Consider the following 17,314-nt stretch of genomic DNA (forward strand, 5'->3'; position numbering starts at 1 on the left):
TGTTATCTGCAAGTATGTTTCCTCGTCTAGTGTAGAATCATTTTAGATGTTCGCCTGTAGTTGTCATGTATTGGAATGGTAAAAGATCATTTTTTATTAATATTCCCACGAGACTGACAAACTTTCACCTGTTAAGTTTATCAGTCTCTTGTTAGGATTAATTTTCAAAAAGACTCTGTGTGTGCACCGAACACTTAAGGAAATGAGCTGTAACTGAACAAAAACTGAAACGATTGGAGGAGAACTATTACGGTTTTCATACTACCAACTGAAAACGAAATGAGATTCTTCTTTTGGCTAAATGAACACATTCACAAGCAATAAATAAACAAAGGAACAAATAATAACATATAATAAATACCGCGTGATTTCTGACTCTCTTTCCTGAAAAGGGCAGATAAACGTAAAAGCAAACATCATCACAATTTTGATATTGTACAAAATTACTTTGAAATCTGGTATGATTTTCTTTTTCATAAACTCTAATTTTGCAAGAAGAAATCAGAAAGACAAAAATCCTGTGCTATGCTCTTAAGAATAACCTCCTCAGTTGACTTCATAGAAGCCTTGAGAGAGAGAGAGAGAGAGAGAGAGAGAGAGAGCTCCTTTGTTCAGTAAGAAATATTAAATTTAGACAAACGCAATCTCTTCTCTCGAATCTACTATGCTGATTAAAATCGTTATCTCTGCATCAAAATGAGTTAATTTACTCAAAGTAAAATCCTGGACATATATTTCGGACAAGGCACTTGAATCTATTGTTTTTTATTCGCAAAGAACAGCTTCTAGAAATATAATTGTTCCAAAAATTATACATTCTGCGGTTTCTCGGCATTATCAACTTATATGTTAAATACTAAAGCTCTCTTAAACGGAAATGGAATTTTATATATATATATATATATATATATATATATATATATATATATATATATATATATATATATATATATATATATATATATATATATATATATATATATATATATATATATATATATATATATATATATACACATATATACATATACATATATACCAGTTTAACCGTCAATGATATTAAGTCTGTGAGGTCATAATTTGATTATTGATGATAACTCAATTACTATACCGTGCATGAATTTAAGATGCGTAACCACTAGTGGCCACCGTACTTGAGAGCCAAGCATAGTTACATTAAACGCTACTCAAGGTATAATTAAAATGTACCCGTCTTCTAATTAGCTTACGTGGGAAGAGTATGTTGAGGCAGACTGATGTAAAGCTAAGTTAGCATGGAAATTATATTTAAATGTCTTGAATGAATGAAAGCAATGAAAATTACACTTACAAGCCTTAATGGATTGTTCTATAGTTACAGTCACATACAGTCCACAGCTACTGGACATGATCAGAAGGTAATATGTGGCATCCGCCAATTTGGTTTAAAGGTTCTGAATACATTTCTCATGGATTAAACAGTGCATTAATTGTTAAACGGTTTGACTTCTGGAAGAACCCGTCAAGTGAAAATCTTACTACTTTCTCATATTCAAAAACTTGAAGAAGGCGACTCATTTTATTAGTAGTAAAGCTACAAGCCAACTCATGAAGAATTGCATAGTGAAGGAACCTCAAAATGTTTGTTAAAACTAAATTACTTATTCGAAAGAGGTCATTCTCTCTAAACCAATGGGACAATCTCATAAGTAAGTATTATCACTACCGTACAGACTAAAAAAGAAATTTGCAACAGATTACAAAATAATACAAACACGGCAGTAGTTTGTTTGTAATGTGTACTGCATAAGCTTCAATATTATCATTTCTACGAAAAATCTTCGGAAATTGAAAGCAATGAACAGTAAACAGCTACTTCTTTTCTGTAGCAAGTATAAAAAACTACGGAGTACGCTTTTTTCTTTTAGCAACCCGTGAAGACTGGAGCTGTATGTTTAATTAGTGAATGTTCAAAATATAAAAAAAAGGATATAGAGACAAGCACAAACATAATTTTTTATTAGACTATTCTTATGGCATATAGTATTTCTTTGGAAACAATTGCGAAAGACATGGTAATTTGTGATTTTGAAAATTAATGCAAGGAAAGCTGTGTAAATGAGCCAACGATATTTTCAAAAGTGTTATTTCCATTAACATCACATTTTTACGTGAACACCTCAGGCGTTCTAATGTCTAATTTGCGCTTGCCTTTCACTATCAGGAATTTCAGATGATGTCATGTCCTATTTAAAAATATAAAAACACTGCCAAAGCAACGCTAACATAAGTTATGGAAGAATTTCAAGTAATTTACCACATTCCTTAATTGTTTTAGGGACATTGTGCTACACTATCTACCTTTTGATATTTAATGTGTGTGATTCACCCAGCTCCCTAATATCTATAGACTTCCAGAATTTATAATGATATCTCGAAATCCTCTTTTAAACTACTTTTTGACCAATTCAAGGAACTGATCGCTGATAGGACCGAATCTATTCCATAAGACTGGAAAGGGCAAACAGAAAACAGTCACAAAAGAAAGAGGGGTAACGGAAGGTGGGGAGTTATTGTGGAAGAGACAATAGACTCTCTTAAAGCCTTCAATGCCTGAATGCCTGAGAACCATTTACCGTAAGGAGTTCAAGAAGAAGACAGGAGTATCGAACGGACCCTTGTGGCCGAGTGGAGCCTTTATCCACCGGGAGTTACACGAGGACCGGGGGCCGGGAGAACTTCGATCTGCTGAATTTGGAAGGTGGGGTCTATATTGCCCTTCCGCAGAAGGGCCCTTTGGGGACCCTTGCCGTAACGAGAACAAAATATCTGCATATTTTTATGTGTGACCCTTCTTCCCCATTCGTTTCTCAAGAGAGGAGGAAAAGGCACTAATTTAGACTGCAAAAGCGGCGTGTTAGGGTGAATCCCAAAAACAGTTTTGGAATACTGTTAGACTTTTATTCTATTTCTTATCAAAACTGCCAGCCAGATGTTCCGTTGTGCTTGCGCGTGTGTGTGTGTGTGTGTGTGTGAGAGAGAGAGAGAGAGAGAGAGAGAGAGAGAGAGAGAGAGAGAGATCTGCAAAAGGTGGCAGCTGGACTGCTTAAAATGAATTACTTGGGCTAAACACAGCTATGCCAACTCGAGCAACACGCAACTCCTAACAGGGCCACTTTGGAACTTCCACTCTTAATAAACGAAACCTATTAACACATCGAATACGCACACCCTATAAAAATCTTTTAACATAAAGGAGATATTCACCATAACACTCACTCAGATACTATACATTAATATATACATACATTCTTACATATATGTGTGTGTGTATATGTGTGTGTGGAACAAATGACCACATGAGAACGTGTTTCACAGAAATAAATTTCTGACTCACATCGGGACTGAACCCCGGCCTTTCAAATGAGAGGCTAGGGTGTGGATGTCTGCTGCTGCCAGAGATTTATCTCTTTTGGTTAGAGTGGTTCGTGGTTGTAGGTTTCTGTTTCCTAATAGTAGCAGTTATGACTTGGACCATCGACGGATGGTCTCTTGTTTGTCACTTTTTCGTAAGTTGTATTTCAACAGAGATCTTTCACATTCACAATTGATCCCTGATCCCCTTGATCTGCCGAGAACAACCAGATTCGCTGAACAGCAGCACCAGTATGTAGTAAATGTGCCTCGCTGTCGAACTTCTCAGTTCCAGAGGTCCTTTATTCCTCACACCGTTGGACTGTGGAACAACCTCCCAGAGGAAGTCGTCCAACCGGAACTTCAGAAGTTCAAGCGAAGGTGCAATGCATTACTACCCTAATACTCTTCTCCTTGAATCTGAATACATTTTTATCTATCTGTTAATTTATTAATTTGTTTATTTTTTCTTTTTTAATAAGTGGGGTCTCTTCTTTCTGTATTTCACTTAACCTCGTCTTACTTCTTCCTAATGAACACCATATTCTTTGGAAGCTGAATTTCAAGTCAATGGCCCCTGTAGGCTTGTTCCATATGAATAGGTTTCATCTTCTGAATAATAATAATAATTATTACCAACTGGCCCACACGAGTCACCAAAGAAGTTGGAACCTACGTACTTCTGTACCTGAGGTTTTTCTCGGACAGGCTGCCGCCTAACATACCAGCGAATTTTTTCCAACTTCCCGACCCAGCAGTGAGTCAATTGGTAGCGTTTCATTCGAATTACCCCATCAGCGTGAATATGTCGGAACTAATGAACCCGTGGTCAGAAATTTATTTCTGTGAGACGCGTGCTCATTAGTTCCATCATGTTTACGCTGAAGGGGTAATTCGAATGCAAAGCTACCAACTGACTCACTGCTGGGTCGGGAAGTTGGGTAAAATTCGCTGGTATCTTAGGCGGCAGCATACCTGGGGAAAAACCTTAGGTACAGGAGTACTTAGGTTCCCACTTCTTTCACGACCTGTGTAAGCCAGTTAGGTAACATCATGGCCTCTCATTTGAAAGACTTAGGTTCGGTTCCGATGTCAGAAATTTAAATATATATATATATATATATATATATATATATATATATACATATATATATATATATATATATATATATATATATATATATATATATATATATATATATATATATATATATATATATATATATATATATATGTATGTATTATTTATGTACTTGTAATAGTTAGGAATCATCATGACTTCCAAATTCTTAACACAATGAGTATACACTTGTCAGAATAAGGAAACACAAAAGAGCCCCTCACTTCTAACCGTGAGATTCAAACTCATGCAAGAGTTTTGTAAAGAAATAATGAGAGAGAGAGAGAGAGAGAGAGAGAGAGAGGGGGAAGTTGTGAAATATATATATACTGTATATATGTGTGAGTAGGTATGTACAGTATTTATGTGTTTGTAATAGTTAGGAATCATCATGACTTCCGAATTTCTTCACACAATGAGGATACACTTGTCAGTATAAGGAAACAAAAAAGAGCCCCCAACTTCCAACCGTGAGATTCAAACTCATGCGAGAGTGGAGGGGTGTGGTTGAGCTTAACCTCACCCTATCCATGGTGCGGAAAATCCCAAAAATTGAAAAATCGGGAAGTTAAAGAGATATTTGGGAAAAAATGCAGTATTAGGTCGATGGAGTATTTTGAAGACGTGCTGAATTTGAGAGTTTTAACTAACTCCTGGATCCTCATTTTTGGGTAATGTGGATCATATCATAAGAGAAAGTGCTACGTAATGTTTTATTGTTAACATGAAAAATTTTGCCTTTATCTCTTTAAACCATCCCCTTACAGTAGAACTTTTCAATCAAAATAAGGAAGCGTAATGGCCATACAAACCTTCAAGTGCTCGTATTGAGTTATATAGTAAAGTAACAATAGATTGCATTCGTGAAGTTTTACTGCTTAATTTTTTTTTCTGCCGAAATATATAACAGACTGATTTACGAAACAAAAGATTTTAGCAATTTCACAACCAGTTTAAAACACGGATTTCATACTTCAAATTTAATTAGCGTACATAACACGCTTATCTAAATGGCTTTTACCAGGAGTCCTCCTCCCCAATGCAGCTTTCTCTCTATATTCAGTACTAAAGTTCTCCTTTTCACTATTTGGATCTTATGGTAAATATAATTTTCCTAATCTTCGATCGTCAATATATTTGAAAGAAACGATGTTTCCCCGACAAGTTACACAATCAATACAACCGTCACTGTTTAACTGTGTAGTAATTGAAGGGTGATACACTGGCGCAAGCATTTCCAAGTCTACAAAACCTCTTCGCACTCTTGCACAACAGCTCTTTTATACAAATACCGAATTCCACTACTGAAATGTATTTTGAAAATCATTTCTGCCATCCAAACCGTCTTCTGCCCCATGGATGATATGCTCTTTTTTACTTATAATAATATTAGCTCAATTCTTCCTTAATCAATCTTTCATTTATCTATACAAACTGATTCACCTCACTAAGCTACTCTATCATTTATCACTTCTTTTTTAGCTCTTCCTTTAGCACCATTCTTTTGCTCAGAATATATTACTTGAGACTGCGTCCTTTCCAAAAGCCATATTTCATGCTATCACTTGACTTTGCATAGAGAAACCTTGGCTAAACTATCTTGTTGTATCTTCCCGTATTGATATCCCTCAAGACCACTACTCAGAAATTCTGAGAAGTAGTTGACCTTTTCCTTCCCCTGTTATACTAACTTACCCCTTCCCCTATTCAAACATGGCTCTAAATATATCAACCCGTAAATATCTATAAACATGTCATACACATGATAATTTTCTAGAAATCTTGCTAGAAATTCATAATTTCGTCCTGTATTTGATCTTAAACTAATTGATGATGATTGACTGAAGTTGGTTTTATTTATGAAAGTTTGATGAAATAGCCCTGGAACCGTTTGGTTATTCAGTACGTTATACTTGAACTAGCATCCACGCACTCCTCTCAACGCTTTCTTGGGTAAATGATTTACTTCTTCATTTCTTCCATAAAATCACGGCCTGATCATTAACTACTGGCCATTCTCTCTCTATCTAAACATATACACGCACATATATATGTGTGTGCGCATAATTCATAGATTCATAAAGACAATATTACCGCAAAAACACATATTTCATCTGACAGGCTGTATTACTGTCAGCTGAAATATGTGTCTCTGAGTTAGTTCTGAGTTCTGTTTCAAAGTCCTATTAACTTCGTAGAATACTGTAAGGTATATATAAAATGGACTGTCCATCCATATATTAATTCCGCGTGCAACTACAATAGTCTACGGGCAAGAACTCCGCAATTAGACTTAACGTCGTTCAGCCTGGAACCAACCACTCTCCACTACTGGTCCTTATATAATTACGCAGAATGAAGTCACGTCGGTACAAGCTTCGAGAATGCATGTAAAGTCTTTCGGTCAGGACTCGCTGTTTTCAGCCTTTGTTACAGTAACGTCATTTTTGACGGAATAGGTACACCACTGCATGAAAAAGGAGTTTTATATCAGTTACGAATTCATCCATTCCAGAGTAACGTCGAACTACTACATTTCCCAATAATAAACTGACTTCCTTGCACAAAATCCAGAAATGAGACCAATCAAGCTGACCCTCAGATTTCTTCGAGGTTAAAACCATATATTTTTTCTTCTCTTTTTTCTGGTTTCTATTATGTCCGGGCTAGACAACTGAATTTTACTGATTTCCAAAAGCTATACGACTCTTTATTTTTTTTTAAGCGGGAAAAACTGCTACCAAAAGAGGAAACATCGAATGCAAACTCTTTTGTAAAGAAATAATGAAACAATCACTAAGATTACAAAAATATGGGTTTGCTCGTACTTTACATGTACAAAAGCGATTACCCTGTGGGCAACAGATATGCATATGTACATACATACACACACATATATATTTATATGTATATATATATGTGTGTGTGTGTATGTGTGTGTGTGTTTGCTCTGCACAGCATATCCTTCCTGGATACGACTTTGTGCTATGGAGGAAAGCTATTTTACCACAAAATATAGAGAGAGAGAGAGAGAGAGAGAGAGAGAGAGAGAGAGAGAGAGAGAGAGAGAGACCTGCTTAAATAAAAACTCCCCCTTCTTTAACTACAGAAATCTATGGAGTCCATAGTTGTCTTTATCAGATGTTTAGCCCTGTCAACATCCCTTTTTGCGTATATTACTGCTGATGATTTCTTTACGTTAAATTCGAATTCATCACCTACTTAAATTCGTAAACGCATTTGCAAGGCGATTTAGCGTCGGATACGCCGAAGTCGTTCGTAATTGATGTAATCATCTAATGCTCTAGTCTTGACTTTTCTTGACGGGCAGTTGGCAAAGATGCAGTCTTCATGTTGATAGTGATTTATTCATGGGGTATCATAACGAACTGCAATTTCATTCAATATATCTGCAGTCACTGAGACCCTCCCGCAATACAAGTTCTACCCCTCGCAAGTAACAGCTATCATAAAAACAATATTGCAAGCACTCATTTTAAATCGATATCTTAAGCATTCAGTTTTTTACAAAGTCCTCTCAGCATGTAGTGAAAAAAAAATACATTATATGTCACCAAACTCAACAACATTGGCGTGTTCTTGAATTATAAAAATGACTAGCTTGCATCCGTATCTCATATTCATCGCCACTATCAACATTACTCTCCACTCTTGAATTCAAGAGATCTCCCGACATCCATCCTCGAGTTCTTCTTTCACCTAATGGTTAGAGTGGGAGTGTGCTTAAGGCTGTAGCCTACTTGAATTACGTAAGTCCAATGACCCTTCACTGACTACTCGGTACAGTATCTTTGTCCTGAAAATCCCTTTCCCCTTTCATGCACTGCTTTTGTTCTCTTTCTTACTGTATATTATGCCACAGAAGATGAAATCTAGAAATAAATTTCATTCAATCACTCATTGCAGTTTAAAAGTAACTGTATGAATTCGTATGAAAACATGCCTATAAAATAGTTTATATTCCTTGTAACATTATCAACAGAATTAATGACGTCACTAAATGAGCTTCCACCCAATATAAGCACTGTACGTTGACAAAATGAAAAAGTAACCTTTCCCTCACAAAAACATCGATGACATCAGAGCAGTCTACTGGAAAACTGCATGAATTAGGATATTTCATTAAATGGAAAAGTCTAATAAGAAGTATGCGGAGGGAATAAATCCTCTATAAATGCTTAAAAGCAAAATACGTAGCACTTTAAAATGGGAAAATAATGCAAGTCAGTTCCAAACTTTAATTTCAGAAAAGTTACTTGGCTTTCGTCATTTTTAAGGAATTTTCACTGTCCGCCTCCTTAAAACCTCTTTCGTTATCAGCAGCTCTGCTGAAGCACGCTAACTGAATGAAGTTTAAACATACGAAGTTATCAGAAATGTGTTTCAGAAAAAACTAATAACCCATAGCAATATGACTAAGTATGAGTTCAAAGAATTAGAGTTCATTTCCAAGGACTGCGTAAATAACAAAACGCATAACAACAAACTAACACTCTTTCAATATGATAAGCTTTAATATGTCATCGAAAATCCAATCCATTCTATGCTTATATTTGTTTGAAAAATTTACCTTCAAAATGCTGACTCTGTAGTGCATTCACTTAACCATTTAACTATTTTACCATTTTAATATCGCGGTTCACTGCTATCAAAAGTTAATCTCCAGAAACAACTGCAACAAACAAAGCGGACTAAAATGACCTTTAGCAGATGAGCTTTCGTTCGCGTTCGCAGCATTCGAAGGTTATTTGAAGGTTAATGGACGTAAAGTCACAAAAAAAAAAAATGTAACTTAAAGGACAAAATGTTTTATCTACGCTTCTTAAAACGTTCATATGTTCATTCACTATTTTAAAATCACTGCGAAGGAATGAATAGTTGAGCACATTTTAGCAATTGCAAACATATCACCCTAACGTGCTTGGGCGCCTAGTGAAGGGTTGTGAACCTCTTGGAAAAGGAGAATTTTCTTAATTAACGGATAAGCCTCTTTCCTGCGAGGACAACAATAACCACCTTTCCTATGGCCTGCTACAGAGTGGCAATAAGCAGCGCAGCTTGGATTTTGCTGCTCTAGGAAGTGCCAATGGCTTAGGGTACATTCATGATATATACCAATGCAGAGAAATACCTAATGAAAGACTGTGGACACTTGGGGGAGGAAATGCTCCTAAAAAGCAGAGTGGTCTCTTCTTTTTTCCTAAGGCAACAGCAAACAAATGATTTCTCCCGTGGAATAACATGAAATGACAGTAACAGCATTCTGCCCACAAACGCTGTGTGTTTGTTTGTAAAATGCCGCCAGATGCCATGGGTGTGAGTTTGCAAGGCCATATCCTGAATTAATATAGCAAAAAAAAAAAAAAAAAAAAAAGGAAAAATAAAATACTAACTCCTCCTGGGGTTTTGGAAGTGTACTGCACAGGAGAAGAAATGTATAAGCTGACATGTTCAAGAAGAGAAAGCTGTGTCATGACACTGAGTAATGCAAAGGTAAAAGGCCAGGGAATGAGGACAAAGAATGATTTTGTCGCAGGTGTAGGTGAAGGATGAAACACTGGAGTAAGGGTAGAACTTGTGACACTACGATAACTCTGGGAATGGATGAAACAGTACAAGGGTATTAGTTCAGAGATTGCATGGATACATTTGAGTGTGACAAGAGAAAAAAAGAATGTTATAGGCAGTGCTAGGTGATTTAAATGCAAAGGTAGGTGACCGAGAAAGAGATGGTGCTGTTGGTAGGAGCAAATAAGGAAGAAGAGCGTCTCAAATTGATTTTTTGAAATGGGCTCCAGTACTGGAAATGAATGTTTCCCAAAGAAGAATATTTTTAATGCACCTGGAAAAGAGGAAAAGGTGAGGAAAATAGTTAGCTAAATTATAGATGGCAGAACGTTGATGGATGTAATAATGAGAAAAAGGGGCTGGGTGGAGGTATATGTAATCATAATTTAATTGAATCGAAAGTTGAAAATGATAAAAATTTAAGTTACAGAGGAAGAGGTAAAAATGCGGTTGTAAGTGCAATTAAGACAGTGATTTCCTGCCATCTCTTCTGCTTCACTTATTCTGCAATTCATCTTTCCTCTTATCTTAACATCTTCTAAATGTGTTGCCCAAATCAAATACTTTCCTTTTCTCTTGTAAACACTCAAACTTTCTTATGAATTTCTACAGCATCTTCGTTTTAAAAAAAATTAACACCATGTGATGTGCAAATATAATGAAGAACAAAGTCTGTGAAGCCTGTTGTCGACAATACTTTTTGATAGCTGAGGATATGTAAGTATTATCTCTTAGTATCAGTCCCAACGTATTTCTTATATTTCCATATATACATATAGATATACACTTATATATATATATATATATGTATGTATATACATAAATTATATATATATATATATATATATATATATATATATATATATAATATATATATATTATAAATTATATTCAAAGTTGAATGACAAAATTAAAGTCAAATAACAATTCCTGGTATGTATATATATATATATATACATATATATATATATATATATATATATATATATATATATATATATATATATATATATATATATATTCAAAGCTGACAGACAAATTTAAAGTCAAATAACGTTTCCTGATAAGCAAGCCGTCGAGCACTTAATCCTCACCATTATTTTACATGTATAATATATTAATTCTCATACATATATAAAAGGCTTTATTTTTGTTTGTTGTGCAGCGTTTTAGAGCAAAACATTTGAACATTAACCTTCAACAACTATTAATATTATTAGAACTATTGCTTTAAGCGTTACAAATTTAATGTCGAAAAAAAAAAACACCATATATTTGGTGTAAAATTCATTATTCAAAATAATGAAATGCAGTAATGCATTACAAAAAATTATTTAGTCTAGAACTTATTTCGCAAGAAAGGCAAAAAAGAGGAAAAAATAAGAAAGAAGGCAGGCCAAAATTTGTCCTACGTGAACTTTTATGCTCTATATTAAATAGAAAGTCTCGGGGGATACTTAGTCAGTATGAAGACTGGCCATTTCTTAAAGCAAATCACGTGACCTGGGTGAGGAAAATTGAATCAAAATTCCAGTCAGCAGACAGGCGATGAGCTTATGTGGATTCGGGGGCCATGGATGGGGAGGAGTAGGAGGAAGAGAGATGGGTTACGACGTAATAGTATTTTGGTGTGTGTGTGTGTGTGGGGGGTGTCGAAGAAAGTGAATTTAAGAAGAGTTTGGATGTGAGATGGTCTTGGGATCTGGGAGGTACGGTTAATATGGAGATATCAGAGCCGGCACATCAGACCCTAGGAGGAAAAGTTCAGAAAAGTTAAAAACTCGAGTTTCAATTATCTTAATCGCAGAATGACTCACGAGTGCGTGCTTGCTTGTGCAAAAGCGCGTGAGCATTCATGTTGGATGAGTGAAAGAGAATTGTTAGGCAGAGAGAAAACAAATTAATATTGTGGAGACGAGTAACACTCCCTAATACTATGGCCGTTTCATTAAAGAAAATAAAAGATATTTCGAAGTTATTGTTCATATAAGCAATAAGAAGAGTAAAGACGTTTTGAAATGGGCAATTCCTTTGAAATCTGAGCAAACTCTAAATTATCGGGACATATGTCACGTTAAAGAATTATTTTTATTTACATGAGTTCAACTAATTATGCACCGGAATTTCCGAAGAGTGAGATGATATAAAGAGTCACAAATTATATACAAAAGAAAAAACTTATAAAAAAGATATATCTGACTGTCGCACGTTATTATTATAAGAAGTCGAATATATATTGAAGTTTTTTGTTCGATGGTCGATATCTTTAACATAACCCCATAGAAAGAAGTCCAGGGGAGTGATATCTGGTGAACGAGGTGGTCAGGGAATTGAGCCATCCCTTCCAATATGGTCTGAAAATATATGATTAAGGAACCCACGAACATGCAGTCCCCAATGTGGTGGTGCGCCATCATGCTGGAAAATGATGGTTGGTTGTAGGTCATCTAATTGCGGTACCACATATTCAGTCAAAAGGGTAAGGTAAACATCTGCAGTAACTGATGCCTCTTTGAAGAAAATTGGACCGATGATTCGATTACACATGATCCCACGCCAACATTCACCCTTGGACTATCTCGGTGAAATTCCCTAGTCACATGGGGATGTTCTGATCCCCAGATTATCACATTATGTGTGTTCAGTTTCTCTTGTACATGAAAGGTTGGCTCATCACTAAAACAAATCGGTTGAGGAACGTTTCATCCTCAGAAATTCATTCCAGCATGTTAACTGCAAAGTCTTTTCGTCTTGGTTTATCATTTGGCTCGAGTGCCTGTATGAGTTGCACTTTGCAAGCGTACAATCGCTAGTTCTTGTGTAGGAATTTGTGCACTGTTGAACGTGGTAGCTGTTAGTGTCTGGCAGCAGTACGGATGGGCTTTGTAGGAAAGCAATCAAAGGCTTGTCTTACACGATCGATGTTTTCCTCAGATGTTCTTGGTCGTCCATTCCTCCCTTTATCCAACATTGTCCCTGTCTCCATAAATTTCCTGTGCCATGCACGAATTAATGGACGTGACGGCAGATCTCTTATATGCTTAGTTCTGTAGTTTCGCTGAGTCTGCGTATTCGAATTTGTTTCAATAAACCATGACACACATTGTGCCTTTTCTTGAGGAGTAGCCACTTTTTAGGGGTTCATTTAACAGTACCTTTTTCATCAACAGGGTACCTGAAATACACAAATGCAATGTGACTGAAAACTGTGATACCTGCTGAGTACATGGAACAAATCTGATTATCGTCAGTGGCTTTTATAATAAATTTTTTTAAATTGTAAAGAGATTTTATGGACGCCCTGCATTTTAGAAGATCTAATTTCTCTGTTACGCTAAACAAAAGAAAAATAAACAATCAAATATTATGACAATTATAATAAATAAGGAAGACCAACACAAATATAAAAACTAGAAACACCACGTGTATTCGGTGGGCAAATCGTGGTGTAATGATTACATAAGAACTTTATCATTACCTTGCCTTAATGAAAAGTAGACTTTACTTACTTTCAAGGACAAAACTGCACAACTGTAGTGGTTCTGTGATCGTAATGCGACCTAGGTGACATTACAGATCTCCTGATCTGGACCTGCAAATTAAAAAAAAATATATATATATTATTTGATAAATTATCGAAACAAAAAATGAATAGATACATAAAACACATAAAGGTAATTTTTTTCACTATTTAAAGTTATTCCGGCTTTCAGCAAGACCACCTTTTTCTTCCCTGAAGAAAGACGAAAACATTTCTAGGCTGAAACGAAGACCAAGTCGACTTTACAGCTGGTAAACTGACCTGAGGGTCTGTGGGTTGGATTGAGGTCTGGGTTAGGAATGGGTGATTGGGAACGGGTCGGGGAGGGGCAGGGATGGGGGAAATACACCGCAGCTTCAGGGACAAGGGAAAGTCAAAATATTTGATAAATGTCGAACGGTCAAGAAACCCAAAATGGCTGCCGGCACAGAGACAAGTAAAAGAAAGGTTTGCAATGCGAAAAAATACTGTACACGGAATTACAGTAATTTAAAAGAATAAAAATATAAGAACGTTCATTTATAGTTGATGATTTCATCCATATATTGAAGTTCAAAAGTCAAGTTCTGAAAGAGAGAATTATTACACATAAATGAAATAAGTCGTCAAAAGGTAGTAAAAAATCTTATAGGAAGTAAAATGTAATATGATAACCATTAACACGCTAAAGCATTCAAAATATTTTTATGATTATGCTAAATATGCATTCAGTCATCCACATGAAATAATAAAAAAACGTTGAAAACTAGGAAATATTTGCTAATTTAAAACTGGAGTAGCTTAAGCATTAAAAGGGATTAAGGTGATGAAATTTGTTACTTGGTTGAAAGGAATCACGGAGCGAGGGTGACTGTGATTACCGATGATGGATAATAATCTTTGAGAATAGGTAATTGTTCTTTTAATTGTCACTCTTATACAGAAATGTCTCTTCAGTTCTTAATACAGGTTCTGAGAAGAGCAACCAAGATAACTGACTTGTGAACAATAAAATACTGTTTACTTTGAAGCCTTTAATAATGCTGGATGCTTGATATAAAAAAATGTCTATAATAACTTCATAAATATCCATATATATATATATATATATATATATATATATATATATATATATATATATATATATATATATATATATATATGTATATATATATCTTTATATATATACACGCATATACATGTATGTATATATATACATGTGTATATATGTATATATATACACATGATGTATACATATATACAAGCACACATATTATATCTACCAATGAGACTTGGGAATAAATGGCTTAACACAACGTTACCTTTGCAAGTGCTAACACACTTGATGCGTTTCCAGTTGTACAATGTAACAATCAACTTACAAACAGTGATTGCCACTGCACACACAATCAACATAAACTCATTTGTTTAGCTATCAATGCATTCTCTTTATCCTCAGGTTTGTTTTTATAGCAAACAAGTAAATCCCGCATGAAAGCGGGAGAGGAAGAAACGGAGAATGTTAAACGTAATCTTAAACTGGAGCCGGGTACTAAGATGAATAATTCAGAGCAGGAGAAGATCCATAGTGACTTTGAAGCCCAAAGAGAATGGCTGAAAGTCAAAAGAAACGGTCTTATTTATTTTTTAGTAGCTTTACATGTCAAGCAGTCAAGGATAACAAACAGCGTAACTGAATTAGATGTGAAACTTCAGGTACATTAATTAGACCGATTAAGAGATCTTCATTTCTTAATACAGGCAACTCAATAGCTAATGGGTCTGCCCCATCCATTCTTACTCGTCAGATGGACGTAGAGCCCAAGTCTATTCAATTTAAGCTAGGTGTCTGATGACTTTCCACTCCAAATAGTTTAAAAGGCCATTCAGACTTTACTAAATGTTCCGGATTTTAACATAGTACTCATAATCACTAATGTACTTTTGGGTATATTTCAGTGACAAAGGGGGCATTTTAGCAGTGCGTGGTTAAAGTAACAAGTCAAACCTCAAACACAAAAAAAATTATTCTTGATTTCTTGGGCGTTTTTGAGGGGCAAAGCGCCTAGTTCGTGAAAGAGCAAGTACGTAATGCTTTCTTTCCAGACTGGTATCGCATGCATGTCGCTAAAAAACTGATCATGCAACAAATCTATTGTCTTGAAACTACACAACTTTGTTACGCCAAAATTTTTTCAGTGGAGCCTGGGATAATAAACAAATCTCTATTTAAATCACGACAACTGACAAATACCAGCCACACAGATCATTTGGCAAATATAAATTTCATAATCAACAGCTCTGAAACGCATGGGTGTTTTATATACAGAGGTCTATTTTGGTAAAAATGAGTTTAAATTCTTAGCTTAACTGTTTAATTACCGAAGAACTATGAGAAAACGGCACACGAAGAATACTGTCATATATATACATTTTTTTTTTTTTGCTGTCAACGTACTCTTCCAAGTCTAAGGCGAATCCTTTCATGTAAAAAAAAATTAGTCTAAAAGGCAATATAAACTAACTTTCCTTTTCTTAAATATATATTCGTTTGCTTTAAAAATTGCCAGTGGGATTGGCAAAATAACCAAATCCCTTTTTTCTTGTATCCAACACGTTTAGACTAGATACCATTAAATTATCGGTCCCTTTACTGTGTGCATTAGAAAATGACAGAGATACACACTAATATTTCTGACAGATTTCTCAAAACAGTTCAATAATTTACTAGTTTCAAAAACATATTACTACAATTATCTCATCTTGGTTCTGTTTATCTCTTTGTTGGGGCTTCTTTATACTTATGTGCACATTGTGAATAATACTGAATATCTGAAATAAATCTTCATCTTTCTATACCTCATGATTTATATCCATTTAAACAATTTCCTTCTGAACATTAATTACCTGTAGACAGTTAACTAAGGAAGAACTAAATGAGCAACATGCGTTCATTACGAGTTATAAACTTTTTAAGTACGTTCTATAATTTTCTATTTATTCTCTTCGGTAACAAAACATACTAGAATCTTCGTGCAGCTTCGTAATTTGTTTTTTTCGCATAGTTTCTAGGAATTTGTAACTACAATTATATAATGATTATTACTGACCCATTTTTAATTACATTGTGAGTGGATCTTAATACAACGAATTCCGTTCATTCTTTGTATTTTTCCCTAACTTATCTATTCCAGTCTTCCTAAACAAGAGCAGTCTAATTTTTCTCCCGTCACTAGGCATGGCCTGCATGCACAGTCAGTGCATGCAACCTAATTTGGTTCAGTGCGAACCAAATTAGGTTGGTACCGAGTCCTTAAACCCCTCCCTCCTTTCGTTGTTTACATTACATCCAAACCAAAGAGGCTCTATTCATATAATGTGCCTCTGCATTAACAAATATCACTTCAATTACATAATTTTGAAATACTAAATCGTAATGAAATTTCTGAAGGGTACTTCATTAGGAAGTGAAATATATAATCTTGCGGTCACATTCACCATTTCTGCGTATTTCATTGTCTCCTGAGACCTCTTAACTTTTCGTTTACCTAATAATCAGCTTTCCACTACAAGCCTTGAAATCGTAAAGAAAATGAATGAAGACATTTTAATTTATAGGAGGGATGCCAACACACGTTCGTTGGAAGACCAAGGTTAATAATTCGCACATAACGGAATCAAGACTTCAAACG

General features: G+C 35.2%; 1 protein-coding gene across 2 annotated transcripts in view; it reads left to right on the forward strand.

The window, feature by feature from the left end:
* The window catches only part of ChT (choline transporter), a 94,808-nt gene that overhangs the window by 70,907 nt on the left and 6,587 nt on the right, over positions 1–17,314 (forward strand). The window lies entirely within an intron of this gene.

This window comes from Macrobrachium rosenbergii, chromosome 5, assembly GCF_040412425.1.
Source record: "Macrobrachium rosenbergii isolate ZJJX-2024 chromosome 5, ASM4041242v1, whole genome shotgun sequence".
NCBI lineage: Eukaryota > Metazoa > Arthropoda > Malacostraca > Decapoda > Palaemonidae > Macrobrachium > Macrobrachium rosenbergii.